Source organism: Diadema antillarum, unplaced genomic scaffold, assembly GCF_040938485.1.
Source record: "Diadema antillarum isolate AM-2024a unplaced genomic scaffold, OU_Dant_1.0 seq00000069_RagTag, whole genome shotgun sequence".
Lineage (NCBI taxonomy): Eukaryota > Metazoa > Echinodermata > Echinoidea > Diadematoida > Diadematidae > Diadema > Diadema antillarum.
This window is the reverse complement of record NW_027271168.1, coordinates 945,267-967,396: the sequence shown is the minus strand read 5'-3', so window position 1 is coordinate 967,396 and position 22,130 is coordinate 945,267.

Genomic DNA, 22,130 nt, shown 5'->3' with positions numbered 1-22,130 from the left:
GATCTTTGAGGTTTTGAAGAAAGAAAGGGAATAAGCAGTAAGCAATAAGTATCATTATACTTTCATGTTCCTTTCTTCCCGAAAGATATTAAATGCCCCCCCCCTCTTTGCTATTTTGACAGTCATGTGGAATCAGTGCAGCGAGAGCAATGTAAATTTGGTGAACGTGATAAAAGCAAGTCTTATCTTTTTTTTATGGCTATGAGTATAAACACAGGACAGCTTTACGGGTATGAATCCCATTTTTATCATACTACTCAAAAAGCAAGTCATTATCAAGATACATTGCTGTACGCCATTTCGTGTCACTACATCTATAGCTGATTTGACAAAAACGATTAACTCTTGGCAAAGCCTGGCCATGAAAAAAAATGACTCCACCGAGACCTGATGATGAGCTTTGTTACCTTTCAAAGGACATCAGCAACGGATAAAAATATCACTTGTTACCCATTTGTTGATAAGATGGCGATATTGTTTTAAATTAACTGCAAGAATATCGCATATACATCGTATAACGATACACAAAATTCAGTCGAAGTGCGACGAGCAGGTCCGTGTGTGATACGTGCGCCATTTCAGTCCTTACCTTCCTTATACATGTTTGTGTTTCTGCTTATTCGCGTGTAGCAAATAGCATACACCTTCCTTGAGCGCTTGTTTATTTGTTTGTATTTTTCTTGCCCTTTCTTCGGCGTTCCTTCTTTTCCTGTTTTCTTTTTTCTTTCTTGCTTTTTGTTGCCCTTTCAGTGGGTCGCCAGTAATTGGTTAGTCCATTTTGCCCAAGGGGGTCGTCTTTGAATTGCAGCTGAGTAAAAGCGTCCAGCAGCCGCCATGTTTTCTCTGATCTCATTTTTGGCTCTCCTTATCTTAGCGCGCTTTCTCGTTTCCATGGCAGTGAACCGTCTTCGGGCGCGTTGGTCCCACGGGGGTCGTTTTGTGCTCTTCTCGGTAAAATCTCTCCCCCTTTTTGGATTGCCGCTCCCCCTCTCCCTCTCTCCTCTCTCTCTGTCTCTCTCTGTCTCTCTCTACAGCTGATGTGACACAGCCTCAACATGAAAATTCTAAAACTGCATTAAGAAAATATGATGAAACATACAGAAAACAAAGAAATAAAGCATTTATACATACTACAAATATACTCATTGGTGAATATATCATCAGAGAAACTCGTTGCAGATGATAGTAAGACACTCTACCGTGTCTACTGTACCTAAATTCTTAGTGTCGTTTACCATGAGAAATACGCCCACATACACATGCGATCCGTCACCTGATAAAGGTCTGATGATAAGCCCCGAACATTGATATGCTGCTCTGAAAATTCTTGAATAGAAAAAAAAATAACATCAACAACATTGATTTCAAAATTTCTTTATTTTGAAAATGTACTAAATAACAAGTGAGAAAAAATATAGATACCTAGTCTCTAGATCAACAGAGTCTTGAGAAATCTAGCTCCGAAGACGAGATGAAGTTGAAACGTGCCCAGATTGCCTAAATTGCCTATTTAAAACATCGTTGTCATAATGTTGTATACCTTAAGACATTCCAAGACTTTGGCACTTTGACGGAAACTTTTTATATATCAACCTTTTGATTTCTGACGCACCATTAAATTTTTAGTTTTTCTTTATAAGTCAAATGACTATATTTTTACTTTCAGTCATCTTTAAAGTCATAATTATGATATATTTGTGTATTTTTTGTTAGTGTGTTTGTGTATATGTTTGTGTGTGGGCGTGTATGTGTGTGTGTAAAATTGTATTCATTTTGACCTACAATGTATTTACTTTATCATACACAATATTACAATGCTACATGATTATCAAAGACTGCATTTCGTCATTTATATATAATCCTTTTTATATCTTTAAGATAGTTTAGGTAGCGATCCTTGTGATCAGTTCACTTGAAAATTTTTGCATTACAAGGAACAAAATTTTTGTAGTCTCTTACATTCAAATTTCTGTATGAAACTTTAAAGTGATGTGAACTTTTATTTTGTCTGTGTTCTGTTGATAAACATGTATATAATTGTGTCGATTTATCCCCGCATTGGCATTTACACACAACAAGTTATGTGTATATGCCATTTACACATAATCTTGCATGGCATTTTAACCAACGAGTAGTTTTCAAAAAATAACTTGTTTGCTAAAATGCAAAGACCGTTTTTCTTTTGACTATTCAGACTGTATATATATATATATATATATATATATATATATATATATAACATATGAATTGATTACATTCTAATTAAGCCTTTTCAAATTAGAAGGAGTCCCTGTGATATCAAACTTGGTGCGTTGGGAGATCATTATACCCTGTCACATCGTTTTTACTTATTTGGCCAGCGTATGCCAGCGTATTAAAATCTTTTTTTAAAACGCCTGCATACGTTGACATATTGGCGTATTGACGTATGCATAACGCATTAGTAACGTGTACAAAACGTTTCAACAACTTATAGAAAATCTACACCATTGAAATTCTAATGCATTGTCGACTGTTACGACTTGTGCACAGTGATAGCTTAACTTATGTATGGCGCGCTGCAGAATATCGCCGACGATCACATGTCGAAGACAATTCAATTCAATTCAATTTATGATACATAAATATATTTAATATATATATATATATATATATATATATATATATATATATAAATTTTACTTATGAAATTCCTACAAATACGTAATTTAGAAAAAAAATTACATAATCAAGCATTAATTTATCTTGAAAATCGCAATTATCAAAATATAAAAGAAAATCAACTTTGCACTTTTGCAATGCTCAACGACTACAGATTGACGCAGTTGTACGAAAAAAAAAATGAAGCGGGCTCTTTTCTCTGGCACCATCAGTGACATTGGCACCTGCGTCTGTGGCCTCCATGTCCTAGTAGACTACCCTTGTCAAGAAGAAGGGGCCAAGAAGACACGGTAAGGAGGGGCAGCTCTTCGACATCAAGAACCTGACCACCGGATGATGGACAATAGGGTAAAGTTCTGGGAGGTCCAAGCCAATTAGGTCATGGACAAGGAAGGGCTCCACACTAACTTTTATTTTTGGTGGCCCAAAGGCAAACATCCGACCTTTTTTTGGTGGCCCCGGGCCACCGGGCCACCGTTAGTGTCGAGCCCTGGATAAGGGTTGTTCAAGTCCATGAGAAATAACCATAAGTTAAAAACTAGCGGTTGTGTGAACGTTTGTCAACGATCTCGTAGCGTACATGCAACGTTTGCTGGAGTTATGAGTCATGTGTGCTGGAATGCGATGAAACATTTTGTGAATGCTTGACAAATTTTGAAGACCTCGGTGAACTACGTACGATCATTTCTGACGTATACCAGCGTACTCTGTAACTTATACAAAACTTACCCATAACTTGCACGACGTATGTCAGCGTATTTGCTACATTTTCCACATGTCGTTATTATGCTGGCTAAATACGTTATGTCAATTAACATGATTAAGGACACGTGTGACAGGGTCATTAGAACAATATGACGCAGACCCACATACTCCGACAGTAGTCATTTCATATAAAAAAATGTCTTTGAGTGATCTGTATTTAGCATGGCAGGTAAAATCAACAACAGCATATCAACAAATTAAACAAACTAAACAAATGAACAAGAATATGCACACACACACACACACACACACACACACACACACATACATACAACCTTACTGAAACTATGCTTCTCTACATCTTTCGTTAACCAGTCTACGAGCATGCAAGCTGCTTTTTTTTTCTTCTCTGCCCCAGCTTCTATCTCACTCTCTCTATATCTCTTCCACATCTCAATAAGTTGTTAAGTTTTGGATGGCAGCGTTTCGTAAGTACAAACAGAAAAAAAAAACCAACAACAACACGAGAAAATGCATGCCCACGTATACATAATAACTATACTTCATTTCTTTTTTTACAAAATGTCTGTCAGAATTCCCCTATCGTTTGTCACCTTGCACAAACGAGTTTCGCTTTCACTTTATTCTCGCGAACTTTCTCTTCCATATTGTTGGATGTGCGGTAGGAGAAAAGAAGAAGAAAAAAAAATAAAACTCTCCCCTTTAGGCTACTTTTCAACAATGGTTTCAAGACGATAAAACTTGTACTAAGATGAAGTCACTTGAAATGTTCTTGGACTTCGTGAAGCAACGAGAAGGAGTGACGAGGAAGATCGGATGACTATCGATGCATGACGAAGATGAAATGTGCATTGTTGCTTTCGTCATATTTAAGAGACGTTCGCTCGTTAACTAAGCGACGCACTTCATGCATGACACGTCTTCTTTTTCTTGTCATAATTTCGCGATCCCATAAATGCCCGCCGTAATACGCTTCTACAGGACCATAAAGGGACTCAATTCGCCATTTCGCTGTGGAACGACTGGCTGAGACGTTCCATGGCAGATCTGTTCAGGTCCGGCCATTTCGGAAGCAGAATTGCCAATTAGGGAATGTTTAATTTCCTTCGATGCGTTTAAGAAAGACCATGATTCTGCGCTATGTGGACCAGCGAATAACGTTCCCGCCCGCTACTACGAAGCGCGCGCTTTTCTTCATATCTTTATTCTTTTATTTTGCTATGTTCAATCCAGCAAATGACCACATTTACTCCGAGAATTGCCATCTTTTGCATATTTCCAGTAGGGAGATTCTGAGATGGAATGCTCATTAGGATAAGAGATCGTGATAAAATTTGATGACGCACATGCTTGTGTACTTCTTGTGAATCTTTAGGGTTTGTGCAATGAACCCTGTGATGAGCTTCTTCCTGAACAAAGTAGGGACAAAATATCAAAACATACAAAAACAAAAGAATTTAGCAATACCTCACTCAACCTACGCGTGGTCTCTTCTGAAACCACACTGGCTGTTCTCAATTGGTTGCTGTGGACAGCGAAACACTGCAAAGCTGAAAAAACTTGCATTCTTAACTTTTATATCTTCTTCAATTCCAGCTCTGAAATTCCATATTCTTTATTCATCTTGTCAAACCATTCTCTAAGTAGTCGTTTAGCTAATTGCCCCTTTTCGTTTTTCTTAAGAGCGACTGACGTTACCCTTCACTTCTTGATGATGCTATAATCCCACAGGGAATTATAGTAACAGGAAAAACGCTATTAACGGCAACGATACAGACATCTATTAATGGCGAGAACGTTGCAGTAAACTTTAAATGTATAAGGGGATCTGAAACGCATAATCGAAAAAAGAAAAGAAAAACGTTTTCACATGTTATGCTTCAGACATGTCAAATGTATCTCGAATGCATGTGATTGTCAAATTTGAAATTGTGCATAAATTCAGTAGTATCAATCTTTGACAGATTTAAGAGCATATGACTTGGTTCAGTTTTATTCACTACTCATCAACATGATCAAGGTTGTGCTAAAAATGGTTATGCTCTCTCTGTATTTTGATACGATATAATAATTGTTCTATATCTATTCATTTTGTATTATTGTTTCTTTTATTTTGTCACTATAACTTTTGTGGATTTATTGATTTACCATTGCCCTGCTATACTCCTATCGCTTTGACTAACAGTACAAGCTAACTTAAGCTGTCTCCTGTTTTGAAGGTATACAGGAGATATTCATGAAAAGATAATTCACTGTATAAGATCCTTAATAAACGTCTAGTATATGGACGAATAAGACTCTCTCTCTCTCTCTCTGTCTTTATAACATTATGATATATATATATATATATATATATATATATATATCAATATATATATATATATATATATATATATATATATCAATATATATATATATATATATATATATATATATATATATATATATATATAATGGATCATACATTTCATAATTATATATATTATGCGTGTGCATACCTCTAAGCACGATAAATGACACATAAATGTATTATATAGATAGAAAATGAAAGGACAAAAATAAGCACATGTAAGCCAATAAATGATGTTGTCACATGATCCCACAGGCTGTTGCATACGCAATAACAAAGCAGTAGCACACACACATGCACACACACACACACACACACACACACACACACACATACACACTCGGGAGAGAAGAATTCCCCGACATATTCCTTTTATTTACTATGATTATCGTGGATCTTTCCCAAAACGAAGTGCAGAAGTCATTACAGTTTTTTCTTGTTTTTTGTTCAGCCTCAAAATTCGGAATAAGTATGAGTAAAGTCTTCCAGCAAGCGTCGCACTGACCCCGTATCAAATGGGCAAAGATAAACAAATAAAGAGAGAGAGAACAAAAAAGATTAAAGGGGAAAAAGCGTAAAGGTGACCAGTTTTACTTGTCACATCTTTGGATGGGCAAACGACAATAGCACAAAACCGATAATCGCCGCTAAGCAAACTTATTTGGCAAACAGACATCGTGTATTTTGGGGGAATAATTGCACCGGTTGCTTTGATGTGATTTCGGCTGGAGAGAGAGAATAACTCCTTCCAGCCATTTACCCGATTTTCAAGAGGCGCCCTTGTCCCGGAGTCCTCTTGTTGTGGCGGGCTGGAGGTTGTTCCAGCTCGCACCGTGGCGTCTCGTAGATACGCATGTACTATCGACTGGCCGTGAAAACGCGAACACGTGACCGTTCTGGTATTCCGTTCAGTCCAAGCGCCTGTGCTAAGACCAGAGTGAACTGAGACGATGAGAAAATAAAACATGCAACAAGAACTCACAGTAGCAACAAGACAGAGATTCTGGCGTTTACTTGGGAGACTTGTGTAGATATTTTATTTCTGTAACAAACACTCGTATTTCCATGAATCCGTTCATTTTCTATAGAGATTGTAAGACGGAAAAGAAAATCAGTGATAAAAGAAGAAAATAAACTAGACTGTGCTTTGGATCTTGACCATCGTACTAAATCGAATGATGTAACAATGCAGCTTCAAACTCAACACACCCTTGCATTCATACATCGCCGCCTTACCCTTAGAATAATGGATAGGCGCTGCTTCTTCATGTTTGATCCTCATTTTTTTTTTTTTTTTAAAAAGCTCGAAGTGGGTAAAAATAAAAGGGGCGGGTAAAGGATTCATGTCTTCAATCTAGAGACATGACCGTGGTGTGTTTGCTCTGCCATCTTCGTCCCCTCTTTACCATGACTCCATCGGTCTTTAATCGTAATACCTGAGAGTTAAAAGACCAAATCTTTCTCGCTACTGAGTCACCAATGGAACATAGTTTTGGGAGAAATGGCGTGTCCTCCGGCGACTGCATGCGGGGAGCGGACCCACGACGCCAGCCGGAGGGCAAACGACAGAGCCGCTGGCTTGCTTTGCCGCAGGACAGACACCGCTGAATTCGGCATTCAGACAAGACCATTTTTTTTTTCAGCTATGCAACAGAACACATTGAAGTGGGGGAGAGGGGATTTAGCTGAAGAAAACAATTCATTCAATGAAGCCGAAAAATGCGGTTTATCCTTTAAACGGGGATCGCTAATCTGGCATTCACAACGTATTCAGCATTTGATGAAGTCGTCACGAATTAGCAACGCCCGTTAAACCGGCCAGACTCCACGGTGTCCTGCTCTTCACTCCAGCCAGTTTCTTGAGAAGGCAAAGTCGAGACAAAGAGAAAAAAGAAAAGAAAAATGGTGTTGTCAAGTGGAGTAAAGCGCCATGCCCCTCGGTGGGAGATCCCGTGCTTTATGCTTGCTCACACACGCAGTTCGGTTTGACTGTAGCAACAAGTAACAAACGAGAATTTGATACAACGACACTCAAGTTTGAAGCAGAGCTCTGAAAGTCAGCTTTCGCTTCTGATTGCGGTTATACCTAGTTCTTCAAGATGAAGTATTTGATAAACAAATCAACGTTGACAAAAAAAAAAAAAGGCGAGGGAGTGTATTTGTATATAAGCCTATGTGTATGTGTTTGTATGTATGTGTGTGCGTTTGTGTGTGTGTGTGTGTGTATGCGTGTATTAGAAAGGAATGAAAAGGTATCAATTATAGGGAGTGTGTGTGTGTGTGTGTGTGTGTGTGTGTGTGTGTGTGTGTGTGTGTGCATGTGTGTTCTGTTGTTGGGGAGATTAAAAAGAAAGAAAGATAAACCAGAAATGATTCATTCAAATCCTACCGAAGGGACCCACTCCATCGATTCGTGTGGAGGGTTTTAAAACATTGTACTTTTCTCATGACATTATGATGTAACAGAAATATAATACAGATTGAATGAATGGATCGGTCAAAGTAACTACCTTGTTCGCGTCTGCTAATGTCCATGAATCAAAATCAAATTGTAACAATCCAAATCATTGCCCACTTCAAAAAAAAAAATGTGGTACATCTGTTCTCAGCACTAAAAAATGTTCGTGGACTATAAAAATCACTTCAGACTTCGGAACAATCTCCAAGATGCGATTACCCATCCCCTTCAATGCGTGTCTTCAAACGGAAACTGTAATCCATTATTCATGAATGCTCACTTACCTGAGTGAAAAGGCGAGTGACGCATGCATTATTTGACCTTTTTTCCTATTCATTATCACTCTAACCAGGTGGTAACCAGTGACCAAACAGTCCGAGTTCTCGTCTACATAGTGCTTCATTGGATGTTTCACCACTCACTGCACAGACCCACAAGGTTAGTGATGCAGGTGGTGAAAGTGCTCTCATTATCTGGCGTTATAGTTCTCAACGTGTTCGTCTTTTTCAGCTGACCTCACCACAATTTACACACAAAGGACATACCATAAAAGACAAATCCTCATTCTCGATATCTTGCCTTATTGTTCAAAACTTGTCGATCATTTTCTGCTGACCTTGTCACAATTTACGTTCAGAGGATTCTAGATTATGAAAATAAAATCCTGTTTTGAAAGTTCATTTGTTCCCTGCCATGTTTTTCCTTATTATTATTATCATTACCATTATCATTATCATCATCATCATCATCATCATCATCATCATCATCATCATCATCATCATCATCATTTATTCGACCAAGAAACAATGCATTACATCATTACAACTACAATATACAAATACATTATACATAAGACCTACAGGGGACAATTAGAGAAAGAAAAGAAAATGTTGCATGCTGGTCTGGACTGGCAAAAGATAATAGAGAATTGCTGTTGGTCGGAAATATGCTAGCCAAACATGTAGCACTGGGGATTAATACAAAACAAAATACATAAATGCATGTAAACAAATGCATATACACTGTACTTCAATATATAACAAACAAGACAAAGATGTAAGGTACACAGAATAAGAACAAAATGAATATGATTCCATATTGAATTATAATATTAAAATAAATTTTTACATTATTCATTAAAAAAACTATCAGTATTAAAATAGCAACACTGAAAATATTTTTGAACAAAATATTTTAAATTATTTTCCAAATAAATCGGCAGCAAGTCTACATACAGACGATTTCACATTTTAACAAATTAACATAACTGGCACAACCAAACACAAATTTTCACAGCAATTTCTGCCGTTTTAACAAGACCCTGGACCCCTTAGTCCTAACCCTTCCCGTACATAGTCACTGACTCTTGACCTGTAGTCATAGAGGGGACCTCGGCCATTTCCGAGATACGGTGGAAAAACGTGAAATTCTAACATTTTCATTTGACCTTTGACCACATGGACTAAAACATTCCCTATATATAATCACTGTGTATTAATGCATTATACATATTGTAATTTTTGGGGACATACTGTATAAATTCAGTCATTTCCATGATATTTTTTATGGAAAATACCATGTAATTTAAACATTCTAACATGACTTTTAACCCTTGACCTAAAGCCGCATGACCCTCAAACTTAAAACAAAAATAAATAAACAAATATCAGATAATGCATATATCATAATGCACTAAGATCCATACGGAGATCTATATTGTATCATGCTGCGTAATGTGTGATCTTCATCCCTTGATTACAGATCAGGGGCGGATCCAGGAATTCTGTAAAGGGGGGGGGGGGGCGTGACTTATTATTTCTGGTGCCACTTCCGGGTTTCATTTCATTTTTTTCTTTTTATTTCTTTTATTTTTTAAAGAAAAATAAAGGGGGGGGGGGCGTGCGCCGGTTGCGCCCCCCTCTGGATCCGACACTGCAGATGTCAACTAAAACTGGTTATGCTCTTTGTGGAGGGAAAAACAAAAACAAAAAACAAAAAGAAAAACAAACAAACAAACTCATAACCAACTTACTATGGAAACCTTTTAGTCAGTCATATCAGTATATCTTTAATATTTTGAAGAAAACACACAAAAGCCACAAAAATCAAACAACAGGAAAAGATCGAAAGCATCAAGCTACTATTAAAAAACCAATCCAAACGTCGGTAGATGAGACTGAGAATTATTTATTTCTATTGTTTTATTTCATTTTCTGAAACTCTTCCCTATATTTAAAAATAACCCTTAGATGTGATGTGTTCGTTATGGTTTTTTTTTTTAATCATCTTTGTGAGTGTGTGGTAAATCCATGTGATTTACTTTGAGGGTTTGATGGAAACCTACGGAACTTGTAGTATTCTGTGCCCTCATATCGAGCCAAGAGTTTTTTCATAGCTGTCAAACTCTGACGAGTCAATAGTGCACACACAGATCCCCCCCTCACACACACACACACACACACACACACACACACACACACACACACACACACACACACACACACACACAAAAAAAAACAACTCGAAACCATACGGCACTCTTCCAATGTCAGTCAAGAGCGGTTTCTTTCTTGTCACCAAAACTCGCCTTCGCCTTCGTCGAAGATATTGAATAACCATTTTGATATCTTCAGCTACTTCGGTGACAACACACATAGAAACCGAAATAACCACAATATCATCATTCAACTCAATTTCACCGCCGTTATTGTCTTTTTCTTTTTGTTTTACCTAGTATGTTATGTATTGTGGCTTTCATTGTGACATTGTAAACCACTGGAGCTATACAGGACAAAAGCTTATGCATGCATCTTATTGTTTTGCACACTGTGGAAAAAATGAGGGCTTTTGTTCATTATATTCAACTTGGAAGGGTTAACTGTTCAATAACTCGACAGCACAATGATGTGCACGTGCGTGTACGCATGCGTGGGCGTGTTGGTTTAGTGTGTTGTATCAGTCGCTGCTAAATTGCAATGTATTCTCATGTATCACGTAGCTGTTCGTTTTTGTTTGATTTCTTTTTGCATTAGATCTGAATTGAGGGAAGGGGAAGGGCTGATAGGAAGACCACACAAAATATATCGTGATGTTATTTGATGTGTGTTCATTTAATACTGTTTCCTCTCCGTTAGCAAGCTTCGAGATCTTGAAGTTGCGTGGGGATTTCTAGCAACTTTCGAAAAGGAAAACTCCACTAGGGCATTACCGGTTATGATGCGGAGATGATTTGGAAATGTATACTTCATTCAGTGTAGGTTGGGTGGTCATTGGAAGCAGATACGGAACTACAGTAATAATCTTTCCTATGACGTTAGAGTGCGACAAAAATGATGAAAATAATCATATTGACAATGCATATCAACGATAGCAACGATGACAAAAAAAAATATGATAAGTGTCATAAACTATTATTGAATACAAGAATTAAAGAGGTGGAGCGGCAAAAAAAAAAAAAAAAAAAAACGCTTCTAAGTACCTAAAATCTTATTGCACAATTATGAAAATTCATTGCTGACATGTATGATTATTGGTCACACACTAGAAGATTGATTTACACACACACACACACACACACACACACACACACACACACACACACACACATACACACACATTTTTTTCTCTCTCTCTTTCTGTAATTTATGTTCTATACATGTGTACTTATATGTCTGTAGTATTCTAATGAGTTTGGGACTCTCTCTATCTTTCTCTGTAAGAAGCCATGAAACGCACTTATATACATTGAAATAAAGTCGTCATTCAATCACAAATCTCATTATGTTGTGTCAAATCTAAGCGCCATGTTCCTAGGCGTAATAAACTGCTCATTGCCAGTGATGGAAGTATATGACACTGATTCCTTTTCATGGACTATTAAAGAGTAATATAACAACCGACAGAAAACAAAGTGCAGGAATTACGAGCACAGACGGAACGCACATATCTACCTTAAGAAACAGCGGCAATGTCCATTCTGTATGTGAAGGCCATCGTATACTGTTAATACTTAAGAAAGAGATCTGATAATCATGTCTATATACTTTTACATCAAATGTTGTTCTTAACAACCAGGAATACGTACATCCTGAACCCGAGCATTGGAATGCATTTAGTATGTAGACGTGCATGTAAAAGCTCAACAATGGGTTTCAGAAAATCCTAATGCTTTGACTTATTATTGTGATGTCTACAATGCATGCATCTCTGGCGACTAACGGCTTATGAAATGATTTTCATTTTCTGTGTATTTTATTTTACAGAATCCACAATCACATTCAAAACTGGAATGAAGTGTGTTCCGCATACCTCGGAAAAATACACATTAATTGACACATCCATCCACATTTCGATAAGATGTATTAAACATGATAGTGTAATCCTCATCTCATCATTCCCCCACAAACCACCTATTGTGGATTTGTTTGTTTGTTTGTTTGTTTGTTTGTTTTTTGGTCTTTTCCTGGTCTTTTTTTTCTCTTAATTTTGCCTTCTATGGCGTAAGTGACCTTATGTGCTCATTCATAAGACTATCAAAGACATGTGTTCTATTTTCTATGCAATCATGTTCTTTTTTTTTCTTCGTAAAACATTTTGACCCTCCCTTCGTTAAGGTGACTTCTTGTGTTGAAGACAAAGGGACCTTAACAAAAAAGATTGAGAAGCGAAAAGTCTTTACAGTCAATTTACCGCTACTATCACCGGCCCATGACTTGTCACAAAGAGGTCGTCTTAACGAAAACAACATAACACCTGCTGCAGGGCAGCGTTCTCTCGTGTTTCCGTGACCAGAAGCGATAACCGTATCAAAGTAAAAGGGAGTAAGAGAGAATGAGATAGAGAGAGAGAGAGAGAGAGAGAGAGGGAGGGAGGGAGGGAGAGAGAGGGAGAGAGAGAGAGAGAGAGAGAGAAGAAGAAAATAGAGATAACAAAAGGGATAAGAGTTGTCCTACCAATAGGAAGAACCAACCACAACAATGCAATTTACAATCGCAGGTCATAGCATATCAATGTATCTTGTCCATATTGCAAATTATATGTGTACAAAGGCTTACATATATATATATATATATATATATCTATATATATATACATAATATATATATATATATATATATATACATATACATATATACAGTATCTATATAGCATATATGTTTATGTATATATGTATATATATTGAATACTATATATATATATATATATATATATATATATATATATATATATATAACACGAGTGTGTGCGTTTTTTCTCTTTTCCAATAACACAATTATTTTGAACACTAGTTCCACATGTATATATCTGGTATTGTTGTATACATTGTATTTTTTCCCTTGAAATTGTATCCACAAAAATGTGATATTGGAAATAAAACCACATTTGAATTGAATTTGAATTACAGCATGTGTATATGTTTAGTTATATACATTTTTAATGTACACTACGTTATAAGTGGGGATGGAGTAACATACCTATATGTAATTAACTAGATCAAAGTCATCATGCTATATTTGCAGCGGGAGCTCAAAACATACAAAACAGCTCATACGCTGCAGAAATCGGACCATCGGGAGAGAGAAAGAATAATAATTATAGAATTAGACAGAGAGATACTTAGAAAGTATAAGACATTCAGGTAGTAAACATTCAGTAGAGTATAAGGCATACAAAGACATACAAAATAATAGGAGTACAAGCGTGACACGTATAGACAGTACAGTACATATTCAGATAAACCTCACTTATACGCAAAGAAACGTAAAACACAAAAGTCGCGAAAGCAACCCCTAACCCCCCCCCCCCCCAAAGAAAACATGCCTGCAAGCATGCAAACGCCTATTTCAGATGAGCAGTATACTGTTTTAAATAGATACAATTATTGTGCATCGTATCCGTAATTTCGTCTTCGAGAGGTCGTATGCAAATTAGTTTGCTTAATTGAATCCACATGTATTTGATACTTAACAGCTTTCTATTACTGCTGCTGAGAAAGCATTTTTATTCAATCTCGATATCAATGTTCGAACGTTAAACACAAAGATCCTCAATTTGAGTATTTGCCTTTCTGAAAAGAGGGGAGCCTTATGAGCTGGGATATTGTAACCATGGATGTTTACTTTTCTGTATTTCTGGGTTTTGTCAGGAAAAGGAAAGTATGCGAGTATTCCATCCTTCTGATGGGGTAACATTATTGTAGAATAATCAAAAAATTGTGTGTTTTTTTTTGAAAGAAATGAATCTAATTTGTATTCAACTAATCAATTCCTTGATGAGTTAAGTAGATAGTTGAGATGAGTTTCCAATTTAGATGTTCACCTGCATGAAATTCTTTAAAAAAAACACGTTAATCTCTTAAGTTTTACAATAAAATGATATTTTACTAGGGAGATTATGAATCGAGCTGCTGAAAAAAAAAACTCCAAACAAACATATAAACAAACAAACATTGGATTCAGGTATTTTCGGGTTTTTGTTTAAATTTGGGGAAAGTATAAGGATTAGAGCTATTCGTTTAAGAGGATGAATTCATTTTTGGTGGTATTGAGAATGTTGTGGGTTCTTATGTGTGCTAAAGACAATGGAATTGGTTCTAATGATTTGTAAAGGTAACGATGTCTCTGATCGTATGTACTAGTTACATATAGTGTTATTTCCAACAAACGTGATGATAATATTGATTTTATTAAATAATATTCTTAAGTTACAGTATCGATGAAAATAATATCACTTTATGCAGGGCTCGACACTAACGGTGGCCCGGTGGCCCGGGGCCACCAAAAATGAAAGTCGGGCCACAAAAAAAAAAAGTTAGTGTGGAGCCCTGCTTTATGCATTGTACATTGGACAGGAGCGTTGTTCATTAAGTTTCATAAAGCTTTGGTCACTCCACAATTTTGACATAATTATCTGATCTGGGATATACACTCGATCCTTCTCCTCATTGATAATGAAAGGACAATTATTCAATTTATTCTTTTATTCTATTCAATTAACTTTACTTATATCCATCAAAATGTGATTTATAATGCAAAGTATATACATTTGACAAATTATACCGCTTAACAATTCATATAAATTATCACTCCCACATAGGTGTAACATAAAAGAAATACATTTAGAGCTTAAATCATCTTGAAATCACTTTTATATCCGCACTGTGACCACAACAGTTTTCACAGAAATTCAACGATGCTCCAATTTTACCTATTAAATCACACAACACAACACAACTGTCACCTGCACACACGCGTATACAAACAAACAAAACAAAACAAAGCAAACAAACAAACAAACCTATTAACTCACAGATTGTTGCCCTTCTCCCTGGAAAATAAATATTCAGAGCAGTGTAGATATCGAAGGAGGAGCCCAAACTAACAAAATTAATCAAGATCCGCTTATCATATGGCAATCTTCCAGTATTATTATTTTTTCTCCCTCCTTAACATACGATCATACGATATGTAATGTCGCCGCTACTACTACGGAACTGACAATGCCTGTAACCTTTGAAACATGATCTTGAAAAATAAATAAATAAAAGATCTAAAGGATCTAACTGACTTTACCAATCTAAAATGTAACTTGGAATGATCATATTCATGATATTCACACATCTATTTCCAAAGAAATGAGGACTGTATACCGATTAAAAAGCCTTGTATTTCTAAATCATCTTGTTATTTTAGATAATGCTCTGATTTTACCATACATAAAAGACTGTAATATTGCATTTGGAAACTGTGGTTTAAGTAGAATAAATTCGATTTTTATTCTTTAGAAAAGTGTTCTGCTATCAATCACTATAGTTCCCCGTGTTCAACCCCCTCCGATCATTTTTTGATTAATGGAAAATAATGACATTTAATGATATACCTACTTTTCAGACTCTTCACGCAAAAAAGAAGAAATACAATCGTCATATCCCAAAATCATTAAACATCATGGAATTCTCTGCCTTTAAATCTAAAACGGTGATTATCATTGAATGCATTTAGTAGATATTTCAAATACATCATTATGTATGTCTATATTTTCCAAAATTTGAATAAATTCACGTCATGAGTTTTGTTCTTATTTATTTAAAGGTGAATTTAAGGTGATGATGATATCATGATAATAATGCTCTACAAATCATATGGACTATATAAGATATTGTGTAGTGTCCTAAACTTATTTTTACAGATAAGCATCATCACAGCACAACGTACACCTCACAACACTGTGAACCTTCAATACAGCGATTCACTATATCATGAATGGCGATATCGAATTGTACCTTTTAAATAATATAGTTGCATTTTATGCCATAAGTGTATCCGGTGCCCTCTTCCTAACCAAGCTCTGCTTATGAAGATGTTCCACTGCATTTTCATTTAATTTCATTTAATATGGTGTGTATGTATATATATATATATATATATATATATATATATGATTATTATATACATTTGATTGTATATGTATATCATATATATATATATATATATATATGATTATTATATACATTTATTTAATTGTGTATGTATATCATGTATATGTATGTATATATATATATATATATATATATATATATATATATATATAATGCATATATGAAGAAACAAACTGGTAATGGAGTTTGAGCCAATAAAGCATGAGGGTGTCCTTCCCCTTCTTCAGGAATCTTGACAAGACTCCTGACATGCCTGAAGAAGGTGTATAGGACGTCGGAAATTTGAGTCGAATATTAAACTCATGCTTTTGGCCAAAAATGCATTACCAGTTTGTTTCTTCATTTTTTTCGTGGAGCCAATACGTAATATCTCAACATGTATAATACATGTATGATATATATTCTTTAAACCCAATTTGAACTGTTCCTTATCATACAATTTGTATTCAGTTTGACATTGTTGTACATTTTTCTCCCCACATGTTTTCTTAATACAATCGTACCCCACAATGTGTATTAGAACAGTGCACATTATGATTTTATGATATATTGTCAAATTTTGTTATATATTGAACTTAAAACAGAATGCAGGGATAAACTGAACTGAGCTGAAAACGAAACCAAACATATGATTGTGATTATGATGATAAGAGTACTAGAAATGATGATAAATACAACGATCCTACTGTAAGTATTGCAATAACAGATGATGATAACAATATTCGATCGAAGAACTTTGAAAAAATACTTTGAAATTAATTGTGATAAACTCTTGCAGTTATACTGATAAAAAGTGAAATATATACAATATTGCACGCAAAGTAAACTTATAAGGTACATACACATGCATTCATTTCATGTTCCTATATATGAACAGCTTAAATCAGAATATTAAAATGATTAGTTTATTCCCGACTATTCCCGATCTAAAAAGTTTCAACTATTGTTTTTTAGTTGTAAGTTGTAAACCTTTATTGTAATAATTAGAATATTTTACTACTAAAGCCCTTCGCTTTTGGGTAAAAGAAGAAAATAGAAAGTGGGAAGTAATGAGGAATAAAAGAAAATACGTACAAGCTTGATATAAAAAACGCTCAATTAGACAGGACATCATCTTTTTTTTTGCGATTTCAATTTCAATTTGTTTCTGTGTTTGTTAAGCATACGATGTACAAACGAAAATACAATAATATCAATTTCGATTAACTTATATTTTATAATACAGTAAATGCAGTAAATTGTTGCACTTTCACTTTCATGATATCTTCCATATTGCAAGGGCAATCACAATAAATGCGAGCGAGAGAACCTAAAATACATCGCTAAATTAATGATAAATGCAACACCAACACAAATTGAAGGAAAGAAATATTTTGCTTGATCGTTGAATAAAAAGGTTGGTACTAATCGTTCAAAAAGGCAAGGACACAGAAAGATAAAATATTAGTCTAGAGCTCATCACATCACCCTAGGGAACTGCACTCGCCGTGCAAATATCAATGCCTGTATCAGAATGTGTAATTAGGTCTCGTCATTCACTGTATGCAAAATCCTGGTTGCATCTTTGTAGTGAAAATAATGACGAGGGAAATTGAATATATAAGGTACAGGCTATTACCGCGTTATTGGTAAAGCTTTCTGGCCAGGATGTAACTATGTCATCATAGACATCAATATTTTATGATAACAGTTGGTTGTATAATGGGTCCGCATGCGACCGTTGGGAGTTCATGTCAATAGACCCGATCTCGGGGTGCGCTGCTGTAACATACCTTCGTGACATGTTAAACTCGGCATCGCTTTTGGAGCTCACTTAACTGTCAGCGGGGGCTTGGCGAGCAGTTAACGTGTTAATAGCGCCTAATCGACCGCGTCCGTATAAGATACGGCGCGCGCATACTGAGCATGTGCTCTGCTACTCAGTAACTTGGAGAATAGAAGAGAGGGATAGATTTATCACGCACCGAGGCGTGAGATATTGGACCTCGTTGCTGGCTCACCCTCCCTGTGCCCGGTCAATTACCGAGATCTATTCTTCAAAAATCGACGCCATCAATCACGGCGTGATTTAAGGATCCCGACCGATCCGAAGCCCGGGCGTCTTCTTCTGATCAAGTCATCATAACACGCACGCAGGCAAACGGGAGCGCGTGCTCAACATGCGAACAACATATCGCTACATTTGGGATAGCTAATGATATGCGCAGTGGCGCGAAACCATCTAAGCGCGCTTAATTAGCGGAGTCGTCTGCCATATAAAAACAGGACGGTTCAGGCGGGTTAAGTTTCTTTTCTCATCTCCTTGAAAAATCTAGACCAAGACATTTTAGCCTAGATCTAATTTGCATTCAACTATAATGTTCACCATTTTTGTCGTCATTGTGAACGAGGTTATTTTGGTGCATCTGCTATTTTTTTCTGTCTTTCTATACAACATAGGGTACACCCCGTCCGACTACAGGGTATTGGTACTATCAATCATGGACGGGGATGCTTGTTTAATTCAGGCAGGCACCGTAAATGTTATCGACGATTTATTCCAAGACCCCCTCTCCCTCCTCTTTGACATGGGGCGAGATTATCTCTCACAATGGGCCAACACAAACAGATATGTAATTATTTCTGCGGTCCAACAGTTTTATGGCTTGGAACTTCGCTTATGTACATATACTGCATTGAGCGATCGGACAGACCCCCTGTATACACAGTGCACTGTTGCTCTGTTTTTACCTCCTCAACTGGGAAGCGGCTAGTAAAGCCTTTGCACTGTGATCATGCATCGTCTTCCTGGCTTCAATTCCGCCACCTTTTTTCCTTGATATAAAACTGGTTTTATTTATCATAATATCTAAGAAAACAAAACTCAAATAAACAGACTTCTTCTCATTGTAAATGATAAGGATACATATCATCAATGTCGTCATGATGACGACAACACTGATTTTAGTGATGGTCATGATACAATAACCTGTAGGAAAATGCTTATTTGTCAATTTTATTCCTTTTGTTTTTCGTCATCACATGTATTTCAAATATCATTATAACTTTTCTTCGTTGGCGGCATTGTCCACATTATTAGTCATTGAAATACAGACCACTGTTGTTCCTTAACGTGTAAAGCTGTATTCCCGATCTCAGCATCAAAATTCTTACTGCATTAATGCAAATTTTCTAGCTGTAGCAGATAAAAGAAAATCCAATTACTTTGAACATTTCTGGAGGTTTGGATGTATAGTTTTGAAGTCATGCATGATATAATTCATTTCATTCTATTTTGAAATGAAAAACTTGATAATTGTAACGTCATCCTCAAATTCACGATTCCAATTTCATTGGTATCCAGAAGTAAGAAAACATAAATGCACCGTCGAATACTGCCTCTCTCTCTCTCTCTCTCTCTCCCATCTCCCTATCTCCCTCTCCACTCTCTCTCTCTCTCCCTCTCTCTCTCATGCGAGAATTAGCTAAAGACTCATTAGAATCAACAAAACAAAAAAACAAACTAACACCAGAAGCATCGTGCAAAATATCCTTACACACGAATAAAGATAAAAAAATGATCGACATATATATATATATATATATATATATATATGTGTGTGTGCGTGTGTGTGTATTATACACACACATATATTCGTATATGTATATATACATATAAATACATACATATATGTATATATATATGTATATATATGTATATATATATATACATATATATATATATATTTATATATATATAATGTTTATATACAGAAAAATAATGTGTGTGTGACAACAGTGGCTCGTAATACCTTCTGCATAGCTTGCCTTCTAATGGATCCTGTACAAGGCGCAGTCATTCATGCCAATAAAGGCCAACACTGCTGGGTGACTGCGATACAGAGGAAGAAAAATCGGAACCAGTTTGTGCGATATGTATTTTATTCATAAGCTCATATCTATTCGATCAAGATACTCTGATCAGTTCTTTCTTATAGTTGGTAACAGAGAGCCGGGATCATTATTTTGTGATAATAAAAAAAAAACAAAAAAAAAAAAAACAGAACAATTAAGAAGAACAGTATGACCATTGATGGATGTATGTAGAATATGAAGATAAGTATGACACATTTGTATCTCAATGACGAGCCTTACTTACGTACCGGTTCCTGAGAGTGCAAGAACCACTTTCTTCATGTCAAATTAGATTTCGTACATCCCCACACAATTAGACTGTAACGGGCAGACCTTTATATAGCACCCTTCTCCTTCTACAAGGAGTTTTTTGATTCATCGAGCACAGTTAGAAGCCAAACTTTAGTTATGGCCGAAAATGATCTTTTTCTAACTAATATCATATAGTATCACATCTTGTTTTTGTTTTTGTATGTGTCTGTGCCAGATTCAATCTTCTTGTATTTGTATACTTGTGTTAATGTCCTTATTATTAAAATAACACACTCATTGAACTCCTTAAAACCTATGAAGGAACTTGCACTTTATTTTTTCTTTCTGTACAGAATTGGATGTCTTTCCTCCTCGAACAGTCCACTTGCTTGTCAAGACTAGTACCCGAGATCTCGCCAGTGAAAGTTGTCATATACCGCATTCGAAGCTCCGAACACTAGCCGAATTCTTAGGAGAGGACACCACATGGCGCTAGCGAAGTAGTGAACGACCGTGGTGCCCGAAGAGCCGCGTCTGCCACTGCGCATCTGCCCGAGCTATAACAGTCTTCGTAGTCAGTGGTAGCGATCCAACATATTCATTACGGTTTTCATTGATCGAATCAACTACACTCAAGCCGCTTAGACTGATATTAGCAGAGAGAGAAAGAGAGCGAGAGAAAGAGAGGGAGAGGAAGAGGGAGAGAGGGAAAGAGATTCAGGTACTTACACATGGTTGAATGATATTTTCATTACACTAGAATTGATTAGAAGGAAATACTTCAACCACTTTACTTCTTCCGCATGCATAATGTCTGCCAACTTCGTATCACGTATAGTAACTCATAATGCCTTTACCAGTGCACATTTCTAAGGAAACAAAACAACGAAACCGAGATCAATGTCATGCTTGATAATAATCATCCCCTGTGTTCACTAAATACATTAACTAATGTCATTTTAACACACAATTCCGCATTCAAGATTTATTTTAGACTTTCCTCCAAGAGCCTCTTATTGCAGTGAAATCACTGGATGACGCGTGTAAGAAATCATTTTGGCATTTCCACAAGAGACCTAGAAAACTGTGTCTTCGGTTACATGGTATGCTACCCTTATTATTGTGAAGGTCAACAAACAACCAAGATGGCTCCTTAATGATATTGTATGACAAGCAATAAAAGTGGTATACCTATGACAGACAAAACAGTTGGGACGTTAAGCAAGTACACCAATTTTCCTCTTCGCCGCTAATTCTGACACCGATCAAGGAATGTGTTCACATCAACCTAAGTAACATCGCATAGCTCATACTCAAACACACAAATAATTGGTTAAAAAAAACACTTAAGC